This window comes from Anomalospiza imberbis, chromosome 6 (assembly GCF_031753505.1).
Source record: "Anomalospiza imberbis isolate Cuckoo-Finch-1a 21T00152 chromosome 6, ASM3175350v1, whole genome shotgun sequence".
NCBI lineage: Eukaryota > Metazoa > Chordata > Aves > Passeriformes > Viduidae > Anomalospiza > Anomalospiza imberbis.
The window spans coordinates 24240499-24263456 of NC_089686.1; the positions used below are offsets into that span (position 1 = coordinate 24240499).

The 22958-nt window shown below is 38.3% G+C and overlaps 1 protein-coding gene across 6 annotated transcripts in view; it reads right to left on the bottom strand.

The window, feature by feature from the left end:
• Positions 1–22958, bottom strand: part of MIPOL1 (mirror-image polydactyly 1) — a 192184-nt gene that overhangs the window by 19552 nt on the left and 149674 nt on the right. The gene's annotated exons all lie outside the window — the stretch shown is intronic.

Genomic DNA, 22958 nt, shown 5'->3' on the forward strand with positions numbered 1-22958 from the left:
TGAAAAAAATTTCAGCAAAAACTAAAGAGGAAGTATTTTTCAGCTGTAGCATCTTGTTCATCACCTCTGAGCTGCAGCAAAAAGTTTTTATTGTGATTTACATGAAGTTGAATTATTCACTATAAGTTACTGATGTGTTAATAAGTTGTGGTACACAGGATTACCTTTTAGCAAGCAGAACCACAAGCTACAGGGGATTTATTTGCAAAAGAAGACTTTTCAGCAAAATGAAAGGAATAAAAACACTACAATTCAAAAATTAAAATCAGTAAATCAGCAGGACTACTTAGAAATATGATTTGCACATGCTAATCAATTCCAACGGTATCTATTCAGTTTTATCCAGGATTTTGAGGTAAGTTAATAGAGATTTCAAATCAAAGAGCACACACCCAATATTCTTTCAATGCACAAACCAGAATATAGTACTAAATGCTTTGTATTTGTGTGCCAGAAAGTTCTGGACAAATCAAACATTATTTCAGTGTGGATTTCTAGTAGCTGTACACACTGATTAAAGTATTCAAGACAGTCTACATGACACCTGCTAGTATGCAATAGCATATTTTCTTTCTCTGCAAAGAAAGGTGTTTGCATAGAAAACACTGTCTGTTCCAACAGCCCATGAAGGAAAACCATAAATAAACTAAAATATAATACACATGGAAAAACAAAATGTGGATGAACTAAGAAATAGAAAAGCTAAAAGGTCAGTGTTGACATATCATCATGCATACTACCTGTGATTATCTGAAAACAATGTGAAAAATCTTCTCAATTAAATTAAGACATATTGAAAATATAAATATTTATAAATAGACATTAAAATTCCTAGAATGGACTAATTAAAAAAAAAATTACTCAGTTGCACATAAAATTTACTGACTGAAGTTCCACTACAGTTGAGCATTGATCACCATGGAAAAACACAAAGGTATGCAAATAATGTCGAAAGCAGGTTACTGAAATACCACTGCTGCCCACTTCTTAAACACCTGGCACAAGATTAAAAGAAAAAAAAAGACAGATGAGAAGCTAAACTGTTCAGTGAGTGAATATATGGGTCCCTGATTTAAAAAAAAAGCAACAAAAACTAGAGGATAGACTAAATATTCCACCTTGGTCACACCAGCTCAGAGTTTTTTCCCAGAATATATGAAAAATAAAGGTATTTATTTAGATCCTAAAATACTGTCTCTCTGTGGCTACAACTGGGCTCCTTTTCAAAGACTGGGTATGAAAAACACAACTATACTATTACAATTGCAATATACTACATGTCTTAACTCATAATGATTGCATCTGAGTGACCAATAGATTCCAATGTATACACTTTGTAACCAGTGTGATTCCTCCAGATAAAGGCATTGTGATTGAAAGATCTTTTAACTTTTTTTTTTTTTTTTCAAAAGCATGCAATTTCCAGACTTCCATCAATATGTGTTTTGGTAAAATTCTGAAAATTTACTAATTTGAAATTCTTTCATTCACCTGAAGATTATTTCTTCATGCTATAATAATAAAAATAAAAATAATAAAAAAAAGGAGATCTAGGCCTGAAGAATGGGTCACAGAAGTATTCAAATAGTTCCTGGATTTAAGTAATTCACATATTCTTGTTAGTAAGCCTTTTGCTTTACTATGGCAACATGGCCTCTTTCCTGCTCCAGCTTGGGTCTGAGAGCTTCAAGGGTCCACCTTAACTGTGTCTAGGCAGAAGAAAAAGTGACATGAGTTGATATCACTTGTGCAGCTCCTGTAGAGGGCAAGAGGTTTCCTCAGTCCCCAAAGTCAGAGTAGCTTCAACCCTGCAAAGAAATATCACCAATTGTAACTGTTCCCAGAGGGACTTTACTTTGGCTAAAAATCAACTCTATGAAGTGCTGCTCCTAAAACACTTCTCACCTTGCCAGGCATACTTTTGCTGCTAGGTGGAAAATGATTTTTCACCTGAAGCAATTTCTGAACAACATACCAAAACCTTCCACCTAAAGGAACAAAAAAAAAAAACCCCAGCAAAAAAACCAAACATTCCCTACCTGTTCCCTCCCTCTGCCTCCACCCCAGTGATAAACATATCCAATGTTCCCAAAGGCATGTAGCTCTGACCTTGGTTTTCACCACAAATGGTTCTCACAGGTCCTGGAGACCTCTCAGACCTCAGCCTGCACTCAGGATGGCTTTGAAGAGTGTCCCCTCATGCCACAGAGTGCACTCAAGGGCCAGGCAGCATCGATACCTTGAAAATACTACCTCAAAGGTGCTCTTAGGAAATACTGCAATAAGATGGCATCAAAAAAAAAAAAAAAAAGAGCCCATAAACCCTAAAAGGACTTTGAAATTTTACTGTGAAGTGGAGGATATTAAATAGTCAAGTTTGCTTTACATGTGAGTCAGGAGCCTGACAGCTGGTAGACTGGTAACTAGATGACATTGCCCTACCATAGACAAATATTTTACCAGTCTTCCTTTGCCTGCATTTACACAAGGTAAGAGGACCGTGTTTTCTTCTCAGTACAACAAATCATCTTTCACTAATTAATCTGAAGGCAGCAGCTGAAGGCAGACTCTGGCACGCAGGCCATGGACCATGTTACAAAAGGAATGCTCGTTGCACATAGCGCAGAGTACGCTTTTTGCACTGTCACAGTCCATCACAGAGTGTCACTCTCTTGTGTGATCTACCCACACCTTCCTAGTCTAGAGTTCAGGCAACCTCAACCACTTGTTGAACAGAAGCCACTGTTGATTTTCTTCTCTGTGGTGGTTGGGCATACAACTTCAGGATTTCACAGGAAATCCTATGTTTCTGTGTTGACAGATTGGTGCTGATCATGCATGTCCCTACTGTCCAGACTCAATTACATGTGAGTATGGAACAATAGTAAGCAGCACCTTGAGATTCAGCCTCCTCTCCTGAAATGATCTAGAGAAATCTGCAACCTGTACCAGGGTCCTAAGAGCCTGGACATTAGATGATTCAAACATAGGTTCATAGGTTCACTAGCTACAGTGAAAGCTTGAATTGACTACTATCCATCTTAGAATTTCTATGTTTCAACAAATATCAGTTAAAGACAACTAGCAAACACATTTTTCCTCCTTGGGCCTCAGTCTTCTTATCTTTAAATAAGAGCAATCACAATGCTATGTGTGCAAAGTGCTCTGAGCTTCACTAATGTCAAGAGACTCATCACTGTTGAAAGAGCTACATTAGATGCAGCACAATCAGAATTTAGGACAAAACTAAATCCAGATGGTCTTCTGGTGATGCCAAACAGCAAACATTTTCTTTTCAGCTTCATTTTTACTGAAATGTGGTCCACGACCACTACAGTGGTCCAGGACCGCTGAAGTACCCCGACAATTTCCCTGTGATTAGCCTGGGAGAGGGAGTAATGACATGGAGTTAATCATCTGAGCCTTTCTTGAGGCTGAAGATATGCTCTCAAACAAGACATAATTGGAAACCATGCCTCCATTACAAACTTTTAATTTAGGGAGTTGCACAGTAATCAAATGTCTTCTGTTCACTTTATGCAGGTCTTGGGCAAACTGCTCAGATAGCACAGCCTCATGTGAGTGATATGCACACGACATTCAGCACCACCTATCATTCCTCACATTCACCATGCCATCAAACAGACTAGGACCTCCACAAAAATAGCTTCTGGATTAACAGTGCTTGGTTGAAACAGGGCAAAACATACATGGGACTGATCAGTAGAGGGAAGTGTTTTTGAGGTGTTTGCAGTTATAGTGCTATTCCCTTCAGCTAGAGCATAGACCTGTGGTAATTGGGAGTGGGGCTGCAGCTGAGCCTCATCCCCAATGGGCACAGCTGTGCTGGGCAGGTGAGCAGCAATGAAAGCAATGAGCCACGGAGTGCCCAGGTGCACTGACCAACCACAAAGGGAACAGAGGGCACACAGGTGCAGTGCATGAACAGGAGGGGTATAAAAGGTTGGGCTGAAGAACGAGAGGGGCAGATGTTTGAAGTCTTCTGATGTGATAAGGTGTTTCTCTGAATGAGCAAATGTTTAAAGCCTTCTGAAATTGTGTGGTGATGCTCAGTGTACTGCAGCTGTCTCAACTGTGGCATATGCTGTGTCACAGACACACAGCTAAGGAGGTAGCCTGTAGCTAAGAAATCCACCTGAATCCCCTGGGTACCTGATGCACTTGGGGCTGGGGTCTCTGCTATTTCTAGTTGATTAGAGACTGGAAGCTTGCAACTTAGCTATTTTCTCACACAGAGATATAGTGCACATGAGTTCACAGAAGAGACTATTGTAGATTTTATGCTTTAATCCTGAATATTACTTGCTACATGCTAACACTAATTGCATATCTTCAGGGCTCCACAGTGTATCAGTGCTAATTGCAAAACACAGATTCACAGGCTCTCAAATTTTTTCCATGAATTAGAGGACTGCAATACAGCAAACTATTGCAAATACTCTTTGTAGTTTTCCCAAATTATGTTTTTCCTAGAACCAAGCTCTCCATAAAATGTTCCTGTCATGTTTTGACTGGGAATTGGCTGTATTAACATATTCTAGCCTAAGCATTCACCAGGTGTACCATGAAGGCTTGCTTCTAATTAAGTAAAATTAACCCAAATTAAAAAAAAAAAAAAAAAAAAAAGTAAGGTGTTTACTTTATCCCACTAGAAGCTACAAGTAAGAATTTTGCTATCTTGTATCTGTTCTTTATTGTCAATTCATATGCTTTGGCCATTCTTAAATATTTGCCAATGGCTTTAGTTAACAAAATAACTTTAACTTAGTATTTGTAATACTGTAGTTATTCCCTACAGTAATAGATTATTTAGGTAACTCTGCAAATAGAGAGGGAACCTTATCTATTAATCAAAGACAGAGCTGGCACCAAGAGTGACCTCAGGATGTGAATATAATGGAGACCTAAGATGATGCCAGCGACTCCAGGTTTTCCTGTGTATCACAACCTCCTGTCTGTTCTCCCTGGGAAGTGCAAGCGTTTAGCTGAGGCAGAGCACAGCAGCCCCTGGCTCAGCTGTGGGCAGCAGGCAAAGAGGAGGGGCACAGCCAGCTCACAGACAAGAGGCATGGCCACCTTCCCTGTGCCCAGGCTGAACTGGCAGCACCTGTGCCTCTCTGCTGGTTGCTGGAGGCTGCTGGGTTGACATGGATCACTGAAGGGGTGTGTATGTGGGTGGTGTGGAGCCAGCAGCTCTGGCCTGGGGCCAGCAGGGAAACTGCCGATGTCAGGGATTTGCAGAAACACAAGCTTGGTGGAAGAGACACAGAGGATCTTGTCCTAAAGGTCATAGCGATTTATTTTTTATACTGAGACTATGTTTTCAACAACATTTCTGACAACAATTTAAAGAACAGTGCACCATTTCCCTCAAATCTAAACTGAATTAAGAAAGCAGTAGTTCTTGGAGGTGCACTAAAATAACCACCACTGGCATACCAACAAAAACTGGTAGAAAACAATGTACTACTTTGTAATTTAAAACACTATGTATTACTTTTTGTCTTTTTCTGATGATCCTTGCCAAGAGCTTCATCCTGAATGCTGTCACTCACAAGAAAACCAGGGCATAAAGGAACATCAAGCCTTCTGACCAGGCATTTCAGGATCAGCTCCTACAGTCCCCACATACCCACCAACTCAGTCTAGACCTTCAGCAAACCCTTCAGTTCCCACAGGCTTGACAATACTGCTAGCGTGAACATTTACTCTCCAAAATGCCAACTACGGAAATCTTCCCTGATGACAAAGAATGGGGGCACTCAACAGCCAGACATTTCTGCCAGAAGCCTTAAATGATGATGCCTGTCACCCTAGTTTGAATTTAGATTTGCCTGCAGAGCTAATAAAATCTAATAGAGATTTCTTTGATAGAAATTATGCACGAAGTTAAGGCTAATATGGCTTGGGCCTTTAGTTTACTTTGAAGCTTCTCACTGGTAAAGATTGTGACATCTGACTTCCATTTTACATGAGTGACCTACACACAGACAATTTTTTTTTCAAATGAATAAAATCCTTTGGCAAAAAGTAGGAGTATTAGTGAATCAACTCATATTAGATAAATTGCAACAATCCAGATGAAATAAATAAGAATCCTGACCCTGAAAATTGAAACAGTCAATGAAGTGTCCACTCAGTGCAAAGGGGCATGCCATTTATAAATCTATATAAAAGAAATCTGATGGGACTGATACATATCATAATGCAGGCATCAGAATCACCTGAAAACAAGCTCATTGTAATGACTGTGTGCTGTTGACTTTTATTTTTGTCTCCAGGGAATAATGTTTACTTTGCTTTAAAATTTATATGAGTCATTTTGTTATGTGCCTTTTTTTAATTAGTTGGAAAGAAATAGCCATTTGAGAAAGAGAGCGGAAATCAATTCTGATTCGATGCCGATAGCTACTGTGCGATGTAAACTGTGTGTTCTTTCTAATTAAATGTAAACACGTGCAGTTCTAAAGTCCAGCAGTGATGACAACTACTAGAAAGGATTGCCTAAGACCTGGTCAACTGATCCTTGTGAACCTTTTGTTCATACCGTAGGCGAACTTGTGCAATCTGTCTCAGGTGAACGCCAGTTGTAACTGACTTTATTTTAGGTCATCTTCAGAGAAAAGGCTTGACAAGAATGTGGAGAGCTCTGTAATACCCCCAGTTACCCATTAACTATGTCCTTCTGATAGCTAATCAATAGCATTGCATGGAGCCAAACACACTGCACTGAACTGCCCCTCTTCCAAAAGCCAAGTCTTGGTAAATATTTAATGGCAGTAAAGGTGTTTTGACTCTTATCAATCTGATATGTTAAAGAACTCTTGAAAGAAACTTTATCTTGCTTCTATCTGTATAAATAATTTGTTCAGTTAAAATTTTAGTCTTATGCAAAAACACCAAATTTAATGATCTAATGTTTTTAAATTAAGGCTTTGGACACAGAAAATGTAGTTTCAATCCACATGTCACAATATAAAGAAAACCCAAAGTTTATTTCCTTGATAAAATGCCAACTAGAAATATACATCAAGGAACCTAGCCCTTTATACTGTAGTAGTAAATACTGTGCCAAACTCACTCAAAACCTGTTATACAAGTGCACGTTTGAGATTTTCTTACAAGGCTTCAGTTTCTGAAAAATTCTTAGCTCTTATTCACATAAAGACGACGTAGGATTTTTAGCTTCTTTTCACCAGGGGGAAAAAAAAATCACCCTACTCTAAAAGAGTTATACTAGGATCCAGAGACATTTGTACCCATACATTGAATATTCCCATATTCAAGTGGGTATATTCACGTGGTGAGTTTTATTAAGCATGTTTCCATTTTCTATTTTTTCTGTACAAAGCTGCCTGTCTAGATCCCTAACAAAGAAACTTTTGTCCTCATACTTTCACATCATGCAGGTATCCCTCAGCTACAGCCAGGGGTAGGATTCAAACACCATAGCCCATACTTAGATGGGCTTATTCAATGCCTCTGTGCTAATGTCAGGGAATGGAGGAATCCTCTGACTCTCTCCCATAGCACTGTCTTCCAGCCTCTTCTGTATGATCCAACTTCAATATGAGCCTAAGTATTATGAAGAAACTGATTCAGCAATGGATCCAAGCTTTTTCTTGGAAAATAATCTGGGAATAAAACATTGATAGTATTTCAGTTTCCAAAATGTGAATCACCATAAATGTTTTCCCAGAAGTATAAGCATTACTTTTTCCCCAGTGTTTACATGGCCTCCTTTGTGCTCTTGATGCCATTCAAGAGTTTTCAAAAATAAAGATCACAGGAATAATTCCCAAACACTGGCATAGATAAAGTGAATAGCCTGAAGTTTTCTAATCACTAGTAATTGCCTCTGGTGAAAACACTATTAATTAAAATCATACAGGCATATAAATTAATCAAGCAGTGAAACACATGGCACCATTTAGGAATGATCAGCTGAAGAAAGCCTGTTACTAAAAACCTTAGAAAATATCTTGTACTTAATACAATGTTATCTTTATAAATCAGACATCATGGTGAATTTTATGGCTGTCCTGATTTGCTATTGTGATTGCTTGGCTTAACTCCTCCACTGAATCAGAAAAGCAAGAGACAAAACTGTCTCAGACCCTAAGCTGGAAGCCAGCCCTGCCTTCCAGCATGGCCAGGAACATCCAGCTGAGGAAGAGTGTCTCCAGGAGAAGGCAATGAGAAGAACATGTTTCAAAGATGGAATAATTGAATACATATGGTATTTCAGAGAGGGATGATCTCATGGATGAGCTGAGTAGCCCTAAAGCTAGAAAAAGTAGCCCTAAAGCTAGTCCTCAGTGTGAATAACCTGAGAAGGGGAATCACATGGGGCTCTGATCCTTGTCTCTACTTTCTTGCTGAATGATTCAATGGGCTAAAAAAAATATTTGAATGAATTAAAAAACACAGAAGAAGAAGAAGTAACCTTTAAAATTTGAGGATACTTCCTTTCCTGTCCCAAGAATATAAAACAGAGTATTTGAACAGTTTTGTCTGATCTTACTCAAAGGTGTTACTGAAAAATATTATGCAACTCTGATGAAAAGCAAACATGGTGTACTATGCTCCAGCCCATGCCCAGCTTTGGTCACCAGAGTGCCAGTAAGTGAGGTACTGATGAACTCTAGGTGAGTGTGCCCGGCACATTTTCCCCACTTTCTTGGTACTGTACACAGCAACATGAACTACTCTGCAATGGCTGGTGACTCACCAGGAGGACTGCATGTGCTGCAGTCTGAAATCTGTCCTCTACATGGGTAAAGACGCCCAAAATGTTGACTTTAATGCCAACATGGCTTCTCCCATATAGAAATGCAGTTGGCTTGGGGATTAATGTATGGACACACATTTAGCAACTCACCTCCTGAACTCCGTGTAAATGACACAATGGCAACGTATCACTACTCAGTAAGTCATGTCTTACCTAGCTGCTGCTGCCAAACCCTTGTTCATATAAATCATACAGTTCCATGGACAGTTAAGCACTATGAAACAAGGCAGTTAAAACGATGGCTTAAATGATAAAGGGAGCGCCTGGGAAATTTAATATAAGGGAAGTCTGCTTCCCTATTGTACCAAAGCTTACTGAAGCAAATGGGCAGACTTGTCTGGGCCATTCTCCTTAACATGAGACAAGGGCACATGCTAGGAAATGATTTAGTGGACTGGGGATAAGAGCCTTGTCTTGAATTCCCTCTTCTATTTCATGTCTTCTGTGTGGTACTGAGCAGGTCACAACATGCAGAACTCAGCCTGCCATGCTGAAACTGGGAATAAAGTGTCTTTTCCTAGCTCATTTTCTTTAAAATCTAAGCTTTCAGGGTCCTGGATTTCTTCTTACTATCTACATGTGCCTCATCTTGGAAACCTGAGGCCCAGATTTGGTCCAGATCTCAGCGCCAATTACTGTTCAGGGAAAGACACTAAAGAGCTAATTAACAGTATGCACACATTAAAAATGCACATCAACCTGGTTAACCTCAGCAGACAGATCCAGGTTTGGGAACTTAATGGAATACAGTTTTTCATAAGTTTTTCCTCGCCATTGCAGGTTCAGCCACCACTGTCACCACAGGGCATAGGCAGTGACAGCAGCCTCCTGTGCTTTGTTGATCTGCCCTGAGCACAAACATCCTTGTTTTCTGAGATGTTCTTCTTTCCTCTCAGTGAAAGGGCCATCAGCTGGATACAGCACATGACTGGAAGCCAAAACACACAACTTTCATACCTCTTGAAAAGCGAGAGATTAGACTGGTGGCTGCTGGAGAAAAATCAGTGAAGAGAAGCTCTCAAGAGTAGGGGTTCGAAAGAGGCTATAAACAGTGCTGAATGGATTTCTGTATCCTAAACATTTTAAATCAGCTTCCCTCACCTCTCTCTTCCTTTACCCTCATGAGTTTTGACTCATTATTCAAATTAAATGTGTTATTGAAATAAAATGTGTAAAAATTAATATAGTTGTACACTTTAATTTAGCTTGATTGAAGAGGAAAACAACATTTTTCACTTTATGACACAAGATTTCACAAGAAAAACTGCAGTTTTTTCTTTCATTTCTCCATGAACAGCAAGTAAAGTGAAAAACTGTAGCAGGAAATATATTGGTTGCACTGAACCAAAGAATTAATTATTTTCTCAGGACCTGACAAGGAAACTGAATGAGTATGAAAGCTCTTGTGAAATCTAGCCAACACGGAATTCAACACTCTTCAATTCCTTATTTATTTTTTGAACAGGACAAGATAATTATTGGTATGAATACTGCCTACTATGCTTATAGACATCCAACAGATATTATATCCTCCTCTGATATGAGCAGTAACATTGCTCAAGAGGGAAAACTAAATTCCTACATCATGACATTCCTCATTCTACTGTCACAACTGTAAAAGTATAGTAAAAGGACTCCTTTGGTACAGACAGTAGAGAAGAAGAGCTAAATGGAAGAATACCTATTTCTCTATCTCTACCAAAACACAGAGGATGGAAGTCCCTTTTGCAGAATATGATTGAAAAAAACAGAACATTATCTTATATGTGCCTGGATAACATTAAGATCCTGCCTACCTCAGAAGCAAAAGGAAGACAAATCAGATAATATAAACCTTGTTATCCATCCTTCTTCACAGTCTTTTTGGTGCGGGACAAATTCACAGAACTTCTTCCTCTTTGGTGAAAGTTCCTCCCAGTTCAATCTTCTTTAATGATAGTGCAAGCCATTAGTGCATTACCCATTGAGAACCAGAAGAAAACCTAGTGAAGACTGCTTTTAATTTATTTGTATCAAGAAACTAAAGGCTGTGGCCATAAGCAGGTGCTCTTCTGACTGCCTAGTACAACTAAATACTTCCTGGAAACCTTGCTGCTTCCTCCTGATCTCTGGGAATGGAAGACCAAGAAAAAATGCAAGAAAAGAATACAGCCAAAAATAGGGGCAAGAAGAAAAAGTTCCTTCAAGAATAAAAAGAAACAATAAATAATCTAGATGTTTGAAATTTTGGCCTCAACCTTGCTTGTTTCAATGACCATAGATTGGGTATGACACAAGTCCTTCACAGAATATTTCCAATACAATGTACACAGTTGTTACCTTAATGAGATATGTAAGATCAGAATCAATACCATGATATGCCCCAAAGTTATTTTTTCATGGACAGCAGGTGAGCGGATGTCATTCCTCTGTTTAATCAGGAGTTAAAGCGTGTACAGTAATTCCTTATTTTCACAATATTCCTTCTGACAAAGATAACAGCCATAAGAATGGCTCCCAGCTGGCTAAACCTGACATACAGGTTTTGTTAATAAAAAAATGCATGACTTAATTAATGAAATGGATCTATTAAGACTGTCCCCCAATCAGCCAGAGTGGCCCCACCTACAGCTGAACTTCACATGACCTATCTTATGCAAAAAGAATTGTAATAACTTGCACTGGAAGCTGCTATAGAGGAAAGGTTGCTATGAAGAAAAAATATGACTTAGAAATGCATATAATGCCCCTAGAGGAGAAAGCTTAGTATTTTCACTTTTACTCAGCGTTTTCCTTTACAGTGGATAATTGAAACCATTTTGCTAAACTGTGCAAAATTATTTCACAAAGAATAATTACATTTGATCTATTAGCACCTGATACTATCTATTGTCTAAATTGCTTGCATTCAATCCATGAGTAATGTCAACAGTATTAACGTCCATTATAGAAGAATTAGCTGAGTAAAAATAATTTTTAAATGTTTGACATTCTTGTACCCTTTCTCTAGCATAATGTTCAAAAGAAGTATCATTATACCAACATATTCTTGGATTTTTTTAAAGGCATGTCTTTATTTAAGTCTGCAAACTCAGGGTCTTTAAAATCACAAACAATTTGCCTGTTTTGTTCTGGCAAGCAGAAATCTATAGCAATCTAGTCATTTTACATTCTTGTCTGTGCCCATCTAACTGACCCACACTAATTGGCTGTCCAAATTCACCTCCATCAACTTTGGCAGGCTCAACACCTCCTTCAGAAAACCAGGTTTTTTCCCCCCCACCAATCATAAAGAGCTGCGCTGTTACAAACATAAAAAAGGAACTCTGCAACATTTCTACAACAAAGTTATATATATATATATATTTATATATACATATATATATATATATATATAAATTTGATCACATACACACATACATGCCCCAAACTGAACTAATGCAACAGCAGATACCTATTTTTTTTCTCTCTTGCAGCCTAATTCCTATTTCAAAGATTTCCAAATTAGTGCTTGCCTTTTAGCAGAAGAAATCCCAGGAACTGTTTAAGATTACATTCTCACTGAAAGCAATGAATGCCACAGTCTTCTCCAGAATAAAAAGCTACTTTCTCTCCTTGGAATAGTAACTTTACAGTAATTTGGAGGAAGCAGGAGAAACAGTTGGTCATTAAACATTAAATGTATTAATGGGGCACTCACAGTGTATGACTCATCTGGAAAAGGCAGTTCTGTACTTGCATTTCAGAAGGACTGCTGCAATACAATAGCTACTGTGATAAATTTAGGTTTATCTCACTTAATATTTAGCAAAATCTAATAAAGAAAACTTAAATCAATGCACTTTCCAAAAAATGCATGAGTAGGACTATTTACATCTTACAGCCAGGGGAATTGAGAGGCAAAGAAAAAACATTCCAAAGGAGGCCCTTAATTTCCACTCCCCAAATGGAGACCTTTAGGACTTGGTGTGTGCAAATTACAGGTACTTGCAACTCCAGATGAAAACAATGACAAATCAGAACATTCAAAGCAGGAATCCCTCAAGCACTTCAGCAGCACGTATAAAATCATCCGCTTCTTCAGACCCATGTTGCTCTTGAAGTCCTGCTCAGTTCTCTAGAAATCTCAGACCTGGGAATATGGGTGAAGCACTTGGTAGCAGTTGCTTGTTACGTGGCATTGTTGGAAATGGAGCTTCTCCAGAGCTCAGAAAAATGATCCAAAAAAACCCAAAAAAACTCAGACTATAGAGGATGCTGGCTTGATTAGTAAAAACTTTCATATGATCCCCTGGAGTGGAGGGAAAAGTGATTAATGTAAAGTTTGATACATTAGGAGATACAAAGAAAGAGATAATTCCTAAGGACAGAAATTCTGTTTGCTCTCAAGACAGTGTGAATCAGTCTTTTATAGTTTTTTTTTTTTTAACCAGTCCTAGTTGTATGATCTATTGAGCCCTAAAATCATAACACTTTGATGAAAGCTTTGTGCATTTCCTTACTCTGAAGTTCTGACTCATTTAGGTGATTAGGAGGCAGAACAGTAACAGAGATAAAATAACAGGACCACTTCAGAGAACACTTAAGTTACTGTGAGAACTCTCAAGTCCAAGATAAATATATCTGTTCATAAGAAACTCCAGAAATGGACACTAAGAGAAACAGGCATGTGCACAACATCCTGGGCTTTTTTTACTGTAGACTTTTTTCTTGTTTTGCCTACTTTGTAGCAAATGAGCTCTTAGAGGAAAAAAATTAGTTCTGAAGAACAGAAACAAAATACTTATGTCTAGAGCTACAGAAAATCTGACATAGTTCAGTAGCCATTTGTAAAAGCAGAGTACATGACCATTTTTTAGATGGTGGACAAAAAGCTTTGGGACACAAAACCCAGATATTTTACAACAAATGAAAACCAAAATCAGCTCACCAAAAGAATCAGAACCCAGAGTCTGATGTACCTTTATCAAAAAACAGTAACATCTTGCTTATGTTTATGATGAATAAAATTCACTGGCAGTTCAGGTGCAGGCAAGGCTTCAGAGGGAGACTCTGAGAAAAAGAAAAGGAGTATGGCATTCCCGGAGTAAATAACTGTGTGTGGGGAAGAACTTCAGTTGTTGGCCCCATCAAGTCCTGACAAAAGGAATGCGAGAGCTGTTCCCAAGGTGAAACAAGACAGGCTGAACAATGTGGCTAATGGGATCACATTGAGCTAATGGGATCACCATGACTTGTTTTACTTCTGTTGGTGCATGTCAAAACTCTGATGTGTTTTAAAATACATTCTACAGCAGTAGGCTAAATCTTGAGGCATTTTGGAGAGAATTTACATATCTTCAGGTCTTGAGACTTGTGTAGAAAGTGTCAAGAACTTTTCAAGTTCAGAAATTTGCAAAATGTACAAGTGGATTGTCTTCTACCAGACAAAGAAAAAAAAAAGAAACCAAAGGCTCAAACATCTATCTTATTAAACAGGCATTTAATGCTGCTGTCCTTACATAAATCTGCAGAGGTTACAGACACCTCACACTTGCATAAACCCCCAGTTGATCTCTTTCACAAGCCAGGTGTAGACGAGAGAAAAAATTCAGCCACACTGTAGCACCCAGCTATACTACCACACATTTAGATTTGGCAAGTACTGACAACACTTGGCAATACTGTAAGTAATATTATTGATTTCTAAAAACTCTGAAACTTGCTTGATGCTTTGATTATGGTATCCTGAGAGTATTGTAGAATTATCCTTAGTTGACACATTAGGATTTAAAAATAAAATTGTACAGGTCAAAATGATCCAGCTTTGGCACCTACAGTTAAACTACTGCTCCAGGAAATTGCTGGTTTTTCAAAGGGGCACTTGCGGGTCCCTTCCCAGCTCCCTACATGCAAACTCAGGTGTCTAAATTTACATATATGAGGCTGAAAATTTTGGCCACATTGTTTAACAGGCAGATCTGCTGGGAGGTCTCTTGTAACCAAATTTTTTAAAGCCTCATATTTATTGGACAGATACTGGCCCAATTCCAATCCACAACTGCAAATCCAAAGAAACAGCTCAGAGCAAACCAGCAGCCTTATTAGCCTTTAAAGATTTCATTTTCAAGAACTCAAGACCCTTTATTGACTAATGAAAGGTTGGGTCCCCAAGCCCACAGACTGATGTTGCTTGGAACATATTTTAATCATTTTGGAGTGCTAGCAGCCATCTGTCTAAAGAGCTTTGATCACATAAATGCACTCTGAACTGCAGCTCCTTCCGATCCAAACCCTGTCCAAAAGCCAAAGGGAACCCGCAGGCATGGCAACTTTGAGACAATTCAAAGCCTTGCAATGTGATAAGGCTGCTTTTATTATTTAGCACATCATTAGATTTAATGACACCACAGATAAGAGATACACTAAAAAGATACCATTGTCATCGCCTATCTTATAACAGCAACATCCAACTGTGACTTTGCTTTGTTTCTACCCAACACTTGTTACTTACTATGCTATTTTAAAAGAATAGTTAAATGAAACAAAAGGATTTCTTTTCCTGCTCAAACATTAGAAATAGTAAAAAAACAACCCTAAAAATAAAATTAGGATTTTTTTTAATACATTCCTGCTTAGTTAAAAAAAAAAAAGATACAAAAGACAAGTAGAGAAATCCCAAAAAATCCCAAATAATCTACTGTATTTTCAGTATTGACTGTTGGGCAGATACTGCTTGCACATACAAGCCTACTTTGACCAGCACTGAATACAAATTTACACTGAAAAGCGAGAGATCCATTACAGTTACAGCTCTTGACATTATAACATCTATTAACAAATTTTACACAATTCCCATTATTATTTCCTACTTTTGAAATTATTTGGCCATCTCAAAGCTTATTTTGTGGTGATCAGTATTTTATGTTGTGGTGACTCATGAATGGTACAGACACATGTTATTAATGATGAAAGCTTGGAAGCAATGACAGTGTCAGGCATGAAGAAAATCTATTTTCATTACCAGAGTCAAGAAATTGCTCTCAAAAATCAAAGCAGAAGCCCTAAGAGAGTGGTAAAAACTGCATAAAAACATCTCTCTTGATGACTGGAGAGACACATGGTGGAACCTGTGTGACAGAGCATGACTTTATTTGCTTCAAATGTCAGCAGCCTCAGTGAGTTCAACCCTGAGATTACAGGGCTTGCAGGTTTCTCTTCATTCTGAGATCTTGTTCTTGGATCTCCTCCTCAGGACATTAGCCACCAGTAACCAGGAGAAACTCTTAGTATTGCACAGTATAATAATACACTTTTCAATTCACTGTCATGCCAAGTGTGACTAGCTAGCAGTGTGAAATAAATAAATAAGAAATAAAGTCTGCACTTCTTTGTCACTCACAAAAACATTTTTGGGTGGCCATTCTGTAATGCTGATACAGCACAGATTAAGAGAAAAAAAGATGAAGCCATAACATGAAATGGCTCAGGTAGAGGAATAGCTTCTTTAAACTCTTTGCTGCCAAAGAAATTACAACACTGATGATTCACTCAGCGTAACTCCCTCCCTCTCCTTCTGTGGCTTTTCCTTCCAAACTCAGAGCCATAAAAGCTCCTCTGCTAGTGAGACAGCAGCTCCATACCACATGCCTGTCTTGTAGCATCAGGAAAAATGACAAGTGGCTCTGTGCTAGTTCTCCTTCCTGTCATGACCATGTAAATGGCTGCTTATAAAAGCAAAGTATTACTAGTATGTTACACTTTAGTCAAATAACTGAGAGACTCAGAATTGAGCAAATCCCAGCAGGCCCACTTATTCACTGGAAAACTGTGACTGAAGCTTCTAAGTTGGTCCCTACTCTCCTAAAAATGACAGCTTTCACACCTATGCTGGAAGAACTACCCATACCAGACGAGCAACACATCATTATGGAATGCTGGACACAGGTTTAAAACCTTCCAAAACACAAGACTTCTATCACATTAGTTAGAAAAGCAGTTAGTGAGTGGGAAGTTAAAATGGAAATTTTTCCTGTAAAAGGCATCAGCATGACATGCACGTACCAATTTAACAAAAACTCTAAGTTTAGATGGGACTTGAATAAAGAACATACTTTACTCTCAACTTCTCTCTTTGTAAACAAGACAGGTGGGCAGCCTTCTGTTTTGTGTTCTGTGACAGCCAGAGGACTTCTTCTGCTACCTGTGTTCTTAGATACTCCTGAACACTTTTCCACTGTGAGCAGTGTTAAACCAGAGTAAGAAAAGCAATGTTATGTTTAGTACTGACTGAAAATTGCTTATGTAGAAAGTCTTCTCACCAAAGATTTTTTTTTAAATTCGGAAACGTAAATTCCAACACAAAAATACGTTGTCTTCCTGTGGCACATTTATAAGTGAAAAGTTTTTTTTCACCTTCAAACTGTAATGCCATTTCATTTCAGTTCTTCAGCTGAAGAGAACTGAACTGAAACACATCAAATCATGATTTTTTGAAATTATTGGATTGACATTTTAACATAAAAACATGTCCTGTGAAAAACCAACATAAAAAGAAATGGCATTTTAACATTTTAAGTCCTCCTGACAATGTTATTACTATATTTCTAAATATCATATTAATAACAAAAGAATTCCCTTTCATACAATATTTACAGGGCAAGCCAAATTTTTCTTTAACACTTTAAGATTTTCTTCCTAACTTCTCATGGGAAAATCTGTCTTCCAAATAGCTCTTATTACACACACAGTTTTCCTGTGTTTCTTTAACTTGCTCTAGAGAGGGCTGCCTCTTATTCTGTATCTGTTTTCCTTCTCTCATTTTAAAGCAAGAGTGCCTGCATTTTCATGGTCTCTAAAGGTGTTATGCAAAAGGGTAAAACTTCTTATTCAGTTTATACAAATAAAGAAGCTGAAGCAGAGTTTAGTGATGTGATTCTTCTTTATTCATCCATCATTTCAACATTTCAATGGTAGAATTAGAATATGTAGCCTTTAGCCACACACCCTTTCTACTAGATAACAGATTTCATAATCTTGCATATACTCTTTATAGATTCTCCAATTTTGACTTTATGTATTCTTACATTGTATAGAGTAGATACTAACTTTAGTGATCTCATCATCCTAATTTTTACAAGTATTTCTACAGGAGTTTCATACTTGGTATTGCTGTCTACTCCAAACTACCAGCAGCAGTCAGTAGGTTGATCGCAGGTAGTTCTTCCAGAGACTTTAAACCTTCCAAGAGCTCAATTTTATTACGCTTTAACGACTTTGAAAAATGGTTCCTAGATGTCTCTAAGTATGTCATTATTTCAAAAAGCACAGAAAAGTTACACCTCCCAGACTTTTCAGCTCACTGAGAAACCAAGGAAGTCATAACAGAAAATCACATAGGGCAGAGGTAAAAAAGAAGGTGAAGGAATCAGACAGGCTAAGGACAGCTGTGAACATAATGCCAGCAGGGCTCTGTATACAGAGTCGTGAGACCATATCAGCATCCAATGGCAAGGAATTCCTCTCTGTCAAGCAAATCGTTGTTCTTAGAGAAGAATAGAAACTCATGTGAAAAGGCCCACCCCAGCAAAAACGACAAAGTAAATGTTGTTTTAGTTCACATTACCCCACGACAGCAAATGAGTAGAGAAATCAGCTCAAGTCTGGTGCAATCCAGTATAAGGACCTGTGGAGTACCTCTAGCCTTAAAGTATTTGGCACAAAAAGTCACTGGTTGGTCCTCAACTAATTGGAAAAATTTTAGAAACTTTGCCACTGTAACACCCAGTAGCAGAAGCAGTAGTGGAATTAGCATAGTGCAAGGTGCAAATTAAAACTGCATCACAGAGCGTGTTAGGCGCTCCAGCCAATATTCATGCTGCTTCCTCAGTCCTGCTGCTTAATGTTTCTATTGGCAAGGCACCTCTGAAGGCCAAGAGCCAGCCCCTGGAAACATTAGGCACAAAGATTTAATAAAGTTCTGGTCAGACCAATCCAACATCAGCACAAGGCAACTTGAGTGTACTACCTTCTGGTTGCAGGGGTGGCGTGAGGTACCTTGTTATTCCATCAGGTGCCTTGGATCTTTGACAGTTCAGTGCTTCCTCTCTCCTAAAGTTTTCATAAATCACTAAAGCTGAGTTAGAAATTGTTTTTCCATGCTAATTTTTTTATTCCCTGTGAGATAGGAAAACTTTCAAAGTCATGTCAGGGCAAGAAGCAAAACATTTAAAATTTTTTTTGTGTGTTTCTGAATGAATGAGAGACACAGAAGGGTTAAAGAGCATGCTAATGGCTAAAATATTTCATTGAAGGGCAATGAAGAGGACACCCATCAGCCCCCAACAGGTTCAGATACTGCTTTGCCTTTTCATTGCCTGCCAAACTGCCACTGTAAACACCAAGCTTATGGTACACACCTGAGTTTCTCTCCACTGTCCCTTTTCTTTACAAATGGTCAAATACTAACTGGAGAATGAATGTGAGTCTGGTCTGCCATGTTCCCAAGAAATTTTTCTAGCCACAGGTTTATTTCTAAAGTCAGTCTCTGACTGTATTATTGTTAGAAAGTTGAACAAATGCAGAAAGTGAGACAATAATCAATTCCAAGCTGGAGAACAAGAAGTCTGGGAATGGGGCAGGGACAGGAGGATAATAAATTCAATAAAGTGTGAAATACACAAGGATAACAAGTGAGGCCTCTGCCTTTACTGCTCACCTGCACCAAGCCACTGAGAAATACAGCCATCTCAGTAGCACCAGTAAAACCTCATGCAGCTGCTTTCCAATGCAGAGCAGCTCACTGATTAGTCTTCCCCCCTTCGGCTGTCTGATCCAGTTCATGAAACAGCCCCCAAACCTTGGACTTTTATCTTCTGTAACACTAGCAAGAGCTGTGATTGCACAAGCAATAAAGTGACAAAGGAAAGAAGTCACAGGGGACACAGGGGCTTACTAGTGGGAAAATGCTTATGAGACTACTGAGTGAGAAAGACTCACCTAAAACCCCAATTCTTTTGGGGCTGCAGCATCTCACTGCAAAGTGGCACAAAACAGAGGAGGATAAGACTGAACACACAGATTCCAAATCCCAGGTCCAAATAATCAGGTGTTGGCTCCCTTCACCCCCACAATTTGAGTAAAAATTCACTGAAACCTCCATGGATTGCTGAGAGAAGATGTGGTTTTAACCAATCTGATTTAAAGACAACAGTGTTTCTCCACCCCAATTTTCTACTAATTTTAACACTCAGTTCAATAAATAGAAAGACAGCCCTTGCCTTTTTTTTTTGTTATTACAGAAGACAAACAAAAACCTTAGTGTTCCCTTACAGATTTATTGCTTTCTGTATGTTTGGCTGGATCAAACTGGAGCAGGTTAGGTTCCTCCAAAACATGTATTACACGGTCTCCCACTGCATATCCAAGCCACTCATCTCTTTGGTATAAAAAAAGAACCTCTTCTGTGCTTGTAAGTGGGAAATTTAATTAGCTGAAGGTTTATGTTTAATGTCAGGTTTCTGAAACTCTTCAATAAAATAGAAGTCACTGCTGCAAGAACAGAGAATACTTAAAACACAACTGCTGTCTTCTCCATGATCTCCCCAGAAATGCTCTTCAAAAAGAACTGCGTGGTTTAAAGCGATACTTGGTCGTTCTTAATGACTGTAATTACACCATGGTATGTCTAAAGCAACTAGTACTGAAACAATGACAGCAACTGCCAGAACAGAAGCAAGCAGACAGGATGAAAAGAGCAGGAAAATGAGTCAACGGCCATAACTGAAAAAGTGAGATAAAAAAAAAAAATGTATGAAAAGACCAGTTCTCTGAGGTAAACTGCTGGGACAGGTGCTCAAGGTAGCCTGCTATTGCTATAGAGGAAGGACTGAGATCACCACTCTGCATTAGTGGTTGCAGCTTCACTAATCCCACTGTAAATGGGTTTCAGTTCATTTGGGCTGGGAAACTGGATGTTAGAGCAGTCCAATCTTCTGCTACATATTGTAAGGGAAATCTAGACTGAGAGAATTCTGAAGAAGACTGAGAGATGGCAGAACAAACAGGCTGAAATGTTTGAGCATGGGTCAGTCAGAGTACAAGAATCTGACTATTTAGGCTATTTATTGTATTCTGACTTGCTACTGCAGTGGCTGTGAAGATGAATATTGACTTTTTAGGTAGAAATAATTTATAGTTTTTAATTGCCCTTAAAACTGGAATGAAAGCAACATTCTAAGAGCAAGAATTACACTATTCTATATCCATACACAGAGTCCATGGAGCATGGTTGAAATGGCACCATCTGAGTATTATATTCCATAACATGAGTCATGAAACTATAGAATGGAAGTAAATTAAATACAAACAACTGTATCCAAAGCTTGAATAGGAAATTCTTTTTATCCAGGACTAGAAGTAATGGCTTACAAAATATATTTCTTCATCTATTTCTCCTGTTACAGCGTGATTCAGTTCTGTAATTAAAATGAAAATTGAGTTTGCCCCTGAGTCTATAAGTTCTTTATTTGGGGAAATAATAAAAAACCTTCTCGATTTCCTACTTTCACATTTATTGATCTCAGTCTTTATAAAAATGTACTTCCATGTCATTTTACAAGAGACTTTGTGGGAAAAATATATGGACCCCCATAAAACCAACTGCTATTTAGACCATTTGCTTGTGCCACTTAAACATGAATTCCAAGTATTCAAATTGAAGTACTGTAAGCATTGAAACTTGTAGATTTAAATTCTGTTAAATCTCTTCAATAGTTTTTAACTTATAAAGTGCTACAACTGGTTAGGGAGCAAGAAAACTGCTGGCACTGTAGGCAGAGAAACGACCCATATTAACTGGAAGTTTGAATCTAAAAATACTTATTTCAGGTAATTGTACTTATTAGTACAAGGAGCCTTACTGAAGTTAATCTTCTGTTTCATTGTTGAGAACCATCAAATAACTGTAAAATAAGGCATCTTTTTCTCCCGTGCTCACCATAACTTACATATTTCAATTACTTTGCAACATTATACTGCTTTTGACTGGGATACAGTTAATTTTCTTCATAGTAGCTGGTATGGAGTACATTTTGGATTTGTGTTGAAAAAAAGTGTTGCTAACACTTGGATGGATATTTCAGTTATTCCTGAGTAGTGCTCACACAAAGTCAAGCCTTGTCTGCTTTTCACACCGCTCCAGCAGTGCGCAGGTGGCAGGTGCCCAAGAAGTTGGACAGAGACACAGCTGGAACAGCTGACTCCAACTGACCAAAGACATGTCCCACACCAAATAGTGTCACACTTAGCATATAAATCTAGGGGAAGAAGGAACCTGATTATAAAATTGGACAGATCACATAACTGAAAAATATGCAAATAAAAAACTTGTGATGATGTTCAAACAACAGAGGTATGTGAGAAAGAGGTAGTGGGATTAACACTCCCATGTACTTCAAAACTGGTTATTTGGATATAGCCTTCTTTGGTCACTGAGGATCTTATGATTTGCATTGATCTCCAGCTTAAAGAGCACTGTGTGGGAACAATTATATTAGTAAGATAGAAACTCTATGCTAACTCTAACTCTATGCTAACTGTTATGCAAATTTTAATTTCTAGTATGTATTTTTGAGTTAGCATCCAGAAAGCACAATTTTCTTTTTGAAACTTGACACAGACACAACACAAGAAGAACAAACAAAAGCACAGAACTTGCCAAACTTTATTTGTAGCCAGCTTCTTGTTCCTTATGTATCTGAATTAGCTTCTTTCTCCTTTTTAATTCCATTTCACTTCTCTGTCCCTTCTAAAGACTAAAATTGTTCGGGGATATGCTTTTTTTTCAGAAAGTCAAAATGAAGAGGGAAATAAATGTTTCCTCATTATATCTGCAAAAGCTCATTTTAATTTTGCGTTAGGCCATTACGGCTTTCCATGAAGCTACAGTTTCAGTTAGGATTCGCTTTTCACTTCACCTGAAAAGAAGTGTGGTTTACAAAACAGACTTCTTTCACAGTTGGAGGAAAAAAAATTAACATCTTCAAACAGCAGCAGCAGCTACCAGATCAGAGAATTGTAGCATAATGAGGTTGGAAGTGACCACTGGCATTCTCCAGTCCAACTTAACTTCTTCTCGAAGTGTTATCAATATGAGATCACACCATGTTGCTCATGACTTTATCATGTT